This window comes from Petaurus breviceps, unplaced genomic scaffold, assembly GCF_028583685.1.
Source record: "Petaurus breviceps papuanus isolate PSGF00001 unplaced genomic scaffold, PetGlider_PUasm1.0 99, whole genome shotgun sequence".
In the NCBI taxonomy this organism is placed as follows: Eukaryota; Metazoa; Chordata; class Mammalia; order Diprotodontia; family Petauridae; genus Petaurus; species Petaurus breviceps.
Window position 1 is genome coordinate 242,031 of NW_027187465.1, and position 9,015 is coordinate 251,045.

Consider the following 9,015-nt stretch of genomic DNA (forward strand, 5'->3'; position numbering starts at 1 on the left):
AGGGGAAGGAGCTGTTAGAACCGCCCTCGTCCCCTCTGAGCACCCGGCACCCGGCCTGCGTCCAGCCTCAGTGTGTCTTACAGTGAACACTGGAAGGGGAAAGCCTCCGCCGCCAGGACTGCCCCCCCCAACAGGAAGCCCCCTGAACCCCCATGCTGACCCACCAACTGCCTGCTCTACTCTTTGTCTGGAGAGACCGCAGCCTGCCTTGTCCTTCCCTCCCAGGCTGGGGGAAAGAAACAGACCCACTTCCCTTGGCTTGTCATCCTGAAAGGGTGCTTCTGGTGGCCTCGGGGGTGGCCGTGGGCCGAGGGCTTCTTTGACCTCAGTTTCCTCTTCTGTAAAGTGGGGGAACTGGCCTAGATCATCCCCTCTGGCTCACATCCAGGAGCCTGAGATGCTTTGGATTGAGAAGGCCCACATTTCTTGAAGCAGTCAAGTAAGAGGGACCTCCCGATGGAAAGGAAGAGGACTTCACTGACCCTCTCCTCATAGAGCAGACCCCCCCCCACCCCCCAGGGAAGCAGAAACAAAGCTGCCTCCTGTCATGTTCCGCTGCATCCCTGGCACACCACGGCCTCCCATCTAGCCCCCTTTCCTGGGCTGAGGCAGCAAGAGGCAGGTGGCCCTTCCTGCTTGAACATTTCTGGAGTGTTCTTTGTGGAGAGATGGGCCTTGAGTTCCCAGCTCCCCTTGGTTGAAGTTTTCCTTCTCAAAGCAAAAGAAAGACCCTTCTCCCAGTTCTGTGGCTGAGGGCCAGGCTCTGCCCTCCTAGGTCTGTTGTCTGAAGCTGTCCCTTTCTTGGAAGGGAGATCAAGTGTGGATTTCTGAGGACGGGTACACCGTGAGCACGTGGATTACTTTTCTTTTCAGTGAGACATAAATGAGTGAGGTTAGGCCTTTAGAAGACAGACATCCTGGGAATTATTACTCTGCATCGTCTTCTTGTCCCCAGCCACATGTTGTTATGTTTTGGGGGAGGATCTCAAGCCTCGACTTTCTTTAAAAATCTGCAGTAAAAGCGGATGAGTCTTTATTCTTGGTTTTCCAAACTTTTAATAGGAACCATCCGAAGGGCTGCTTGTGTTTAAGTAGTTATTATTGATTCTGTTTTTACTTCTTCCTCCTGCAAACTTATTATCCATGGACTTGTTTTATGGGTTTTCCTGGTACCCATAGGCGGCTGCTTACCTGCCCATTCTTGACCCAGCTGAGGGGGATGGGTTCCTAGCTTACTTTTAGGTGTGCCTTTGCAAACCTAGAGATATTAGTTCTGGCTTTGTTTTATCCTTTTCAGTGTACATCCCCAATAGGAAAGATGCAGGATGTTAGGGGCCTTGGAGTCTAGCCTGTCTCTCTCCTACCCACCCCCAACTGGCAGCAGGGAGTAAAGATCCCATCCACTGAGAGGAATAGTGAACCCCAGAGCTCCTGACTGACCCCGAGGCTGGTACTCTTGGCCTCATTCAAGAACACCTCCACATAGAAAACATAGCTAAGCAGACTAACCTTTTCACCCATAAAAGGTGGGAAAGAATCTTGGGGATCATAGCAGGGTCATTGTGAGGAAATCACCTTGGAAAATTAACCCTGGAAGGCCCTGAATTTAAGAATACTTTGAAGGACTCTTTTCCTTCAAAGAGTACTTTATTGATTTTTTTAACTGTAAAGCAAAAAAAAAAAAGAGAAAATAGGATAGGGTTTTTTTATTTCAAAGTAAAATCATGTCTGCTTGTAATTATTTGCACTTAAAATGCATTTGCAAAGATGGGATAAATTAAAAATAAATTTATAAAAACTTGACTCAGTTGATGCATTGTTCCCTCTAGGATTTACTACAAAATTCCTGTGAATATGATTTCTCCTTCTGGGGAGCATTCCATGGTGTGGAGACTTCCTTTGGTTTGCAGGTCAGCCCCCTTGCTGTTTCTGAGAGTGGCTTGGGGGCACTGCAAGACTGATTTCCCTTTAGTAGGATGGATGGCATTATGTATCAGGCAGTACTGGAGATCCCAGTTCCATAGGCTAAGCTCAGTGCCTCCAGTAGATTTAAAATGCACTCAGCTTTTGGGGCAGGAATCCTTCATTAGATCCCAGTTTATACTGCTGACCTTGGAGGGGGAAGGAGAGTAGAGGACATGGAGAGAATGATTAGGAAATTTATGAGTTTTCCTCTAGATCCGGCTTCTTAACTTGGTCTGTGAATTGATCTTTTAAAAAATATTTCAGTAGAATTAATTTCCTTCATAATCCTATCTGCTTGATTTTGTACATTTAAAAACATTCTAAGAAGTCCATTACATCAAGAATTTATGAACCCCTGGCTCCAGATATTTTCAGACAAGTTAATTTAAACACTTTGATTATGAGTCATGGTTAGGATCACAGATGAAATTCTGTTTCCCAGGTTTGCCTCATTTCATGCTTTGGACCAGATAGCCAAGCTCAGCCAGTGAGTCCACAGGCATGTATTAGTAGCCCCACTCCTGAAGTTCTCCAGGTCTTCTCTCTGGGAGCTCCCATTTTAATTGAACACTTTCTTATGGAAAACCTATTTTATCCAGTCCTGAATACCAGCCTGGCCTGATTCCCCCAGTAGAACTGCAGTAGAATGGAAGGACAGCTGATAAGTTTGCAGATGGTTTTTCATTGCTATCTTTTAGCTTGTTCGCTGTTACAGTAGCTCCAGAAGGATATGGATTCTTGCCAGTATTTTTTAGGGAACATCCTTGTAAAATGGCATGTGAGAGGCAACATTCTTGGGCATGCTGGCTCATCAGATTTGCAATATTTCTTACTGTGGTTTCCCTAAAGCTAGATCTGTAAAATGGGGTAAGAATTCCTGCCCTGCCAGTGTCTTTATGCATCTTGGGCAAGGGTGAGCAAACTCCAGCTTGTTTTTGTCGATGGGCCGGATTTGGCCCCTAAGCTGACTCTGTTCTAAGGTGCTCCAGGAATCCTAGCTTTCATTATTAAGCTCTCCTCCCCTGAAGTGCAATGGAAAGGCCTCTGGCTTCTCAGAGGCTGTGGCCTGGTCATCTGTGGCGGGTGTGCCCAAGATGGGAAGCCTTGGCTTCAGTAAGGGCTCCGAATCTGCCATCCAAAGCCAGAGCCTTATCAGTCTCAGCTGAACATCAGCTGCTAGGTGGTGATTTTTTACTGAAACCTCAGTAATTCCTGTTACGATCAGATGAAAGTAGAGGGGCCCCAGAACAGTGAGATGACCAGCTTGTGAAGGGCCATTTCACATCTGAAGAAACAGCCTCAAAGTTTGTTGGCTTTGCCCAGATCGTTCATCTGGGCAGAGCATGTTAGACTTGGGGAGGAGATGCACAGATTCGATAAAACATGATTGGTCCTTACCCTCCTGGGGCTTACTATCTAATAGACTGCATAAATACCCCTCACACAGAATAATGCAAGGTCAGGCCCCTAAGAACAGCACTTAGAATACTGCTAGAGGTTGGGCAGGGAAAGGGGGCTAAGATTGCAAATTGTTTTAGGGATGGAGGCAGGCATCACCATATTCTCCCCATTTTACAGGAGAGAAACCCAAGGCTCTGGAAGCTTCTTGAGTGGTGTGGGGCCTGCCACTGAGGCTTCTGGCTCCAAGGCCAGGCTTCTTACCTCCCTCTTGCCTGCACTTGGAAGGAGGGTGCTTCTCCAGAACCTTTTTTCTGTTCTCAGTGGCTTAGTCAGAATAGAAGCTGCGTCCTCAGCAGAGGGTTGTCTTGGGCAACAAGAGCCTCCTGGGGGTAGATTCATTTAGTCAGGCGTCAAATGTTTATTAAGTGCCTGTTTGAGGTGCTGGGAGACCCAAAGGTGAGGACTCGTTCCTGCTCTCCTGGAGCTTCTTTGCTGGCCGGACGGGGGAACAAGCCGCCAGCGTACATGGCTTGATGCACAGTGTTTGCTGTGTGATCAGTGAGAGTCGCCGAATGCAGTGGGAGGAGGGATGGTTTACTGGGAAAACTGGCCTCCTTGGGCTTTACTGAGGAATAAATGGAAACTGAATAGGAAAGGGGGAGGTCCAGTAGGCTGGAGATGTCTCTCATCTCTCATTGACCTCATGGCACTTAAATGAACCAGTTTACAAAAGTGTTATTATGTTTGTGGACCTGTCTTATCACTGTCATGACCTTTTTTTGCCGGGAGTGGGGGGACAGACGGGATTGAACATATCTTGTCACCCTATTTGGGATTTTCTTGGTAGAGATGCTGGGGTGGTTTGTCATGTCCTGCTCCAGCTCATTTTACACATGGGGCAACTGAGGCAAACAAGGTAAAGTGACTTGTCCAAGGTCACGTAACTAGTAAGTGTCTGAAGCTGGATTTGAACTCAGGTCTTCCTGACTCCAGGCCCAGTGCTCTATCCACTGAACCACCCAGCTGCCCATAAAGTGTAGGTGAGGGGGATGGGAAAGCTACATGTAGCAGACACCTAAGCATCATTAACCTTTGAAGGAAAGTAGGCAGGAGGGGTCGGGGAAGCATTGGAGGGGTGCTGTCAGCCAGTGCCTGGGCTGAGACAGGAGATGGGGAGAGGGGAGGTTAGTAGCAGTGATGAGAAGGGGATCTCATCTGAGAACATGATTCTGTAGAAGTGGGAGCAGGTGAAGAAGGCAGCTGGGGGAGTTCTGGCTGGCCATAGTTTGGGATTCAAAGCCCTGGCCATTCTGGCTTCCAAGCCGGGGCTTTGGGAGAAGAGACTTTGGTTTTATTTTCATGTCCGAGGGTCTGAGTGCACAGTCGGAGCCCAGCAAGTTCTCCATGAATTGTCTATCATTGAATTGTAGCCATAACAGACTCATGAAAGGGGAACGTACAAATGGGGTTTCACAGGAACTGAAGCCACCAGTCATGGAGTTGGGAAGGATGTTAGGGGTCATGGCAGCCACAGCCTTCCCAGCCGCCCACCTCAGTTCCATTGAGTAAGTCTCCACTGGATCTCATTTTTCTCATTAGTAAAATGAGAGGGCTGGGCTAGATCATCTCTAAGGTCCCTCCCAGCTCTAACATTCCCTCTTCTTAGGCCCCTCCCAGCTCTGACATTCCCTGTTCTTAGGCCCCTCCCAGCTCTGACAGTTCCCTGTTCTAGGGCCCCTTCCAGCTCTGACATTCCCTGTTCTTAGGCCCTTCCCAGCTCTGACATTCCCTGTTCTTAGGCCCTTCCCAGCTCCAGCTCTGACAGTCTATTGGGTAAATGATTTCAAATTCTGACTTGGCCAGTTGCGTTCCTTATGTTGGGCAGTTCAGACACAGAAATTATTTTGCTTAGGGAATTCTCTTGGCATATTTATGTAATCACCCAATTTTTGTAAGCTGTCAGTGGTAATATAGTCTTAAGCCCTGCGTTCAAGGCTACAGTCTGACATTTGCTTTGTGACTTTGGGTAAATCATTGAAATTCATTGAGTTTCCATTTATTTTATAAAACACAAGTATTGCATTCTCATCCGCTAGATCGGGAGGCTGTTCAGAAAGCCCTTTATAAAGGTGAGTTACAAAGTATGCCTTTATATAACTACTGCCCTGTTTGGAGCATTATGTGGCTTCTGGGGGGAGTTCACTGATTGATTATGAGAAGGAAGGGTTGGCTGAATAAAACCTCCAACTAAAGTCCCTTAATTCACCTGGGCTGTAAAATGTAGGGAGTTGAACTAGGTGATCTTTAAAACCAACTCTGCTGATTCTGAAACCCATTTTCCTGATACCAAAGACCAAGACAGGCTCATTTTGTTGGGGAACCATTCCGGTTGTAGGGACTGAAGTTTCAGTCCAGGTGGGCAGTGAAAAGATGAGTTTTGGGAGCTCTTGGGGGGGGATCCCCCCACAAGTGGAGGGACCAAAGAGGTGTTGTTGCTATGTTGGGCACTGAGATTTTTCTGGCATCATTGGGTAATGAAGTGTGCTCCATTTCAGCCAGTTTTCCAGGTGACTGATACTGATCCCTCTATGTGCCCAAACTATTTTTATCTTAGCTATTTTTAAAGGAAAATTTAAAAGAAGGCGTTATACCCTTCCCAACCCTAGGCTTTAATGTCAGAAAAACCCTTGGCAGCCATCACTGCCGTCCCACTGTGGAATGGGCTGCTGGGGCAGGTGGTGGGTTCCTCCCCACTGTGGTACCTCGCGTCTGGAGCGCTGAAGGGGGTTCCTGGTTTGGCATGGGACAAGCTTCCTACCCTTTAATTTCTCCTTCCAACTTTGAGAGTCTGTGGTTGCACAATTGAATAGGACCTTTTCTCAGCTGCCATAGTGGTTAGCCTTATGAACATCAAGCTGACTTGGAGACCCTCGGGGGCTTGTGGCTTTGGATCTAGGAGCTTGGCGTCCGTGGCCACTGGTTTTGCAGTTGGCCCGTAGCCACAGCGGGGTTTGTTTTTCCTGCTTCTTCTGTCTTCTCCCAATGTTCTTTCTTTGTCATCGGGCGTTCCTCCAGCAGCCATTAAAAGGGTCTGACCCTGAAGTCAATGATTAACCTTGTTAGTATTGTTTATAATAACAGCTTAATGTTTAGGTAGTGATGACCAAAGTGGTGGAAGCAGAGTGGGCAGAGAGTTCTGCCCAGGGCACCGAGCTGCTGCCAGAAGAAGGGTCCTGGCTACATTCCAGGTGGTTGGGGTTGCTGGAAGCCCAACCTGGATAAAAAGTGCCTGACCATATAAGGGATAAAGCTGAGACTCAGGAAGGGGGCTGGCTATCAGATGGAGCCACTTTGTAGGAAATGAGCAAGAGGAGAGAGCAGGTGGAAGGACCCCAGGTGTAGAGCAGGAGGGCCCTTAGTGAGCCCCTTTGATTTACAGAAAGGGAAACAGAGGCCCAGAAAGAGCATGAGACCAGGTAGAAAGGAAGTGAGACTGGGCACAGGAGCCCAGCTGCAGGGCCCTGCAGAGGGAGGGCACCCCCAGGGGCACTGCCAGAGGAAGAGTGCCACTGCTATGGGAATTCTATGGGAATTGTGGTGTCCTCAAGGTGAATGAAGGGCAGGCAGCAGGTTCTTTTTTTTTTTTTTTAACAGTTTAAATTAAAGTTTCTCCAAAAGAGTTTGCTCTTCATTTTGTTGTGTGATCCAGAGTAACTGCTGATAATTCTGACCCTTGGCTTTAACATGTTTTATCTGAGCAGCCAGAAAGGGTGACATAAATGTAGCTAGAAATCACTTTTCCAATTTAAAGTTTCTCAGACTTAGTAACTTCGATGAGAAAATAATAACTGAGGTTTGGGCCTGTGCTGGTTTCAGCTGGAAATAGCTCTGGGCAGGGGTTTGAATGATTGGGATGCGATCTGTTGCTTGAATAAATAATTGAATACTTTGCCTAGATTTCGCTGTGACAGTTACAAAATTTCCAAGTTATAAAATAATTGCTTACATTTGCATAATGCCTAATGATCACAAAGTACATTGTCATTTGATCCTCAGAATAACAGATAGCATGTATGTCAAGCTTTAAGGTTTGCAAAATGCTTTTGATCCTCCTCACAGCCTTGTTAGGAAAGTGCTGTTTTCTCATCTTACAGATGATCAGGGAACTGAAGCACAGAAGGGTTAAGTCAGTTGCCCTGAGGTCAGGCAGCTTGTATGGGCTTTGTCCAATAAGCCACAGACTTGCTTACTATGGTGGGTCCTGGGTAGTCTTATGTTTCACCGAACTACTCATTGGGTGTGCGATCTCATTAGGGCAGGCATTGCCTTCCTAACACATCTGAGAATTTCTTTGGCTGCCCTTGCAGAAGGCCTCCTTGGAGACCTGCTCTGTGACTCTTGGCCTCTTCCTGTCAAACTTGAAACATTTAATGGGAACCCTTACATTGAGGGGGCCATCTTGCTCCATGACCAGCTTCTTGATCTTCTTCTATGACATTTCCTCCACGTTACTTTTTCTGCCACTTGTCACAATGGTAACATGCTATAGCTTGCCTTATACTCACCATGCAGCTCTGTGGTCTGTGGGGCTATTATTAGCCCCTTTTTGCCAGTAAGGACACTGAAGCTTAGAGTGGGGTGGGGGGACGGACAGAGACTTAAATCAACTTACTAGGTACATTTGGAATCTTTCTAGGGAGACGCTTTGGGGGAGAGAGGCAGGAACAGATTAGACTTAGGGGAATTTTCAGAAGGTAACAAGTGGCCTTAAAGGAAGCTCTTCTAGGGGCTTCTCTCTATGTGGGGATTTGCCTGCTCTGTGGGGGCCACACAAGCAAGGCACAGTTTGACATTTCCTGTGGAGATGTAAGGTTCTGCCTTAGCACCGACCTTTCTTCACCTTAGTGAAAAGACCTTTCTTCCCTCAAAGGTCAGTTAATAGGGTTGTAGCTCCCCTGTCCCCATAACTTTCATGTGTCCTTTGGGTCTTGGGAAGGTCCCCCTAGCCAGCCAGGGCCACTCACTTCAAAGGGTTCTGAACTGCTGGAAGGGATTGGATGGTTAGGGCTGTGGGAGAGGACAGGTTCTACCTGCAATGTTGTAGGTGAATAAGGCAGCAAGCCCCCTCCACAGTGTTGACGTGACTGCGCTTATGTTGGGGCCTAACCCTGGTTTATGCACCCAGGCCTGGGGACCTCGGCACAGCAAAGCCTGTGACTGGCCCAGAACTGAGGCAGCAGGTGCTTGCTCTGGCCCATGTCTCTAGAGTTAAGCTAAAGAACCATGCAAAAGAAGCCAGCTCGAGCTGAACTGAGCTGAAGCAGAGCCCAAAGCCACAGCCCCCAGCAGGGCCTGGGACCGTTTGATATGGTGCTGAATGACCAGGAGCCCCTTCTTTCCACAGCAGTCTTGCAGCCCTCCAGGCAGGGGCAGATGCCCACTGCTTTCCAAGGCAGCCACTTGATCACACTCTGTTTTTCTTACATCTCCCCTACATCCTCTTCTCTTTTACTAAATTCACGATTCCAAGCTGTTCCCTCGGGAGCCAAGCAGAGCCAGATGAATCAGGGTTAGGATTCAGTGACACAGACAGCTGTTCCCGCCCCCCCCCCCCCCCCCCCCCCCCCCCCCCCCCCCCCCCCCCCCCCC

The 9,015-nt window shown here is 48.1% G+C and overlaps 1 protein-coding gene across 1 annotated transcript in view; it reads left to right on the forward strand.

The window, feature by feature from the left end:
- The window catches only part of PRR14L (proline rich 14 like), a 62,726-nt gene that overhangs the window by 796 nt on the left and 52,915 nt on the right, over positions 1–9,015 (forward strand). The window lies entirely within an intron of this gene.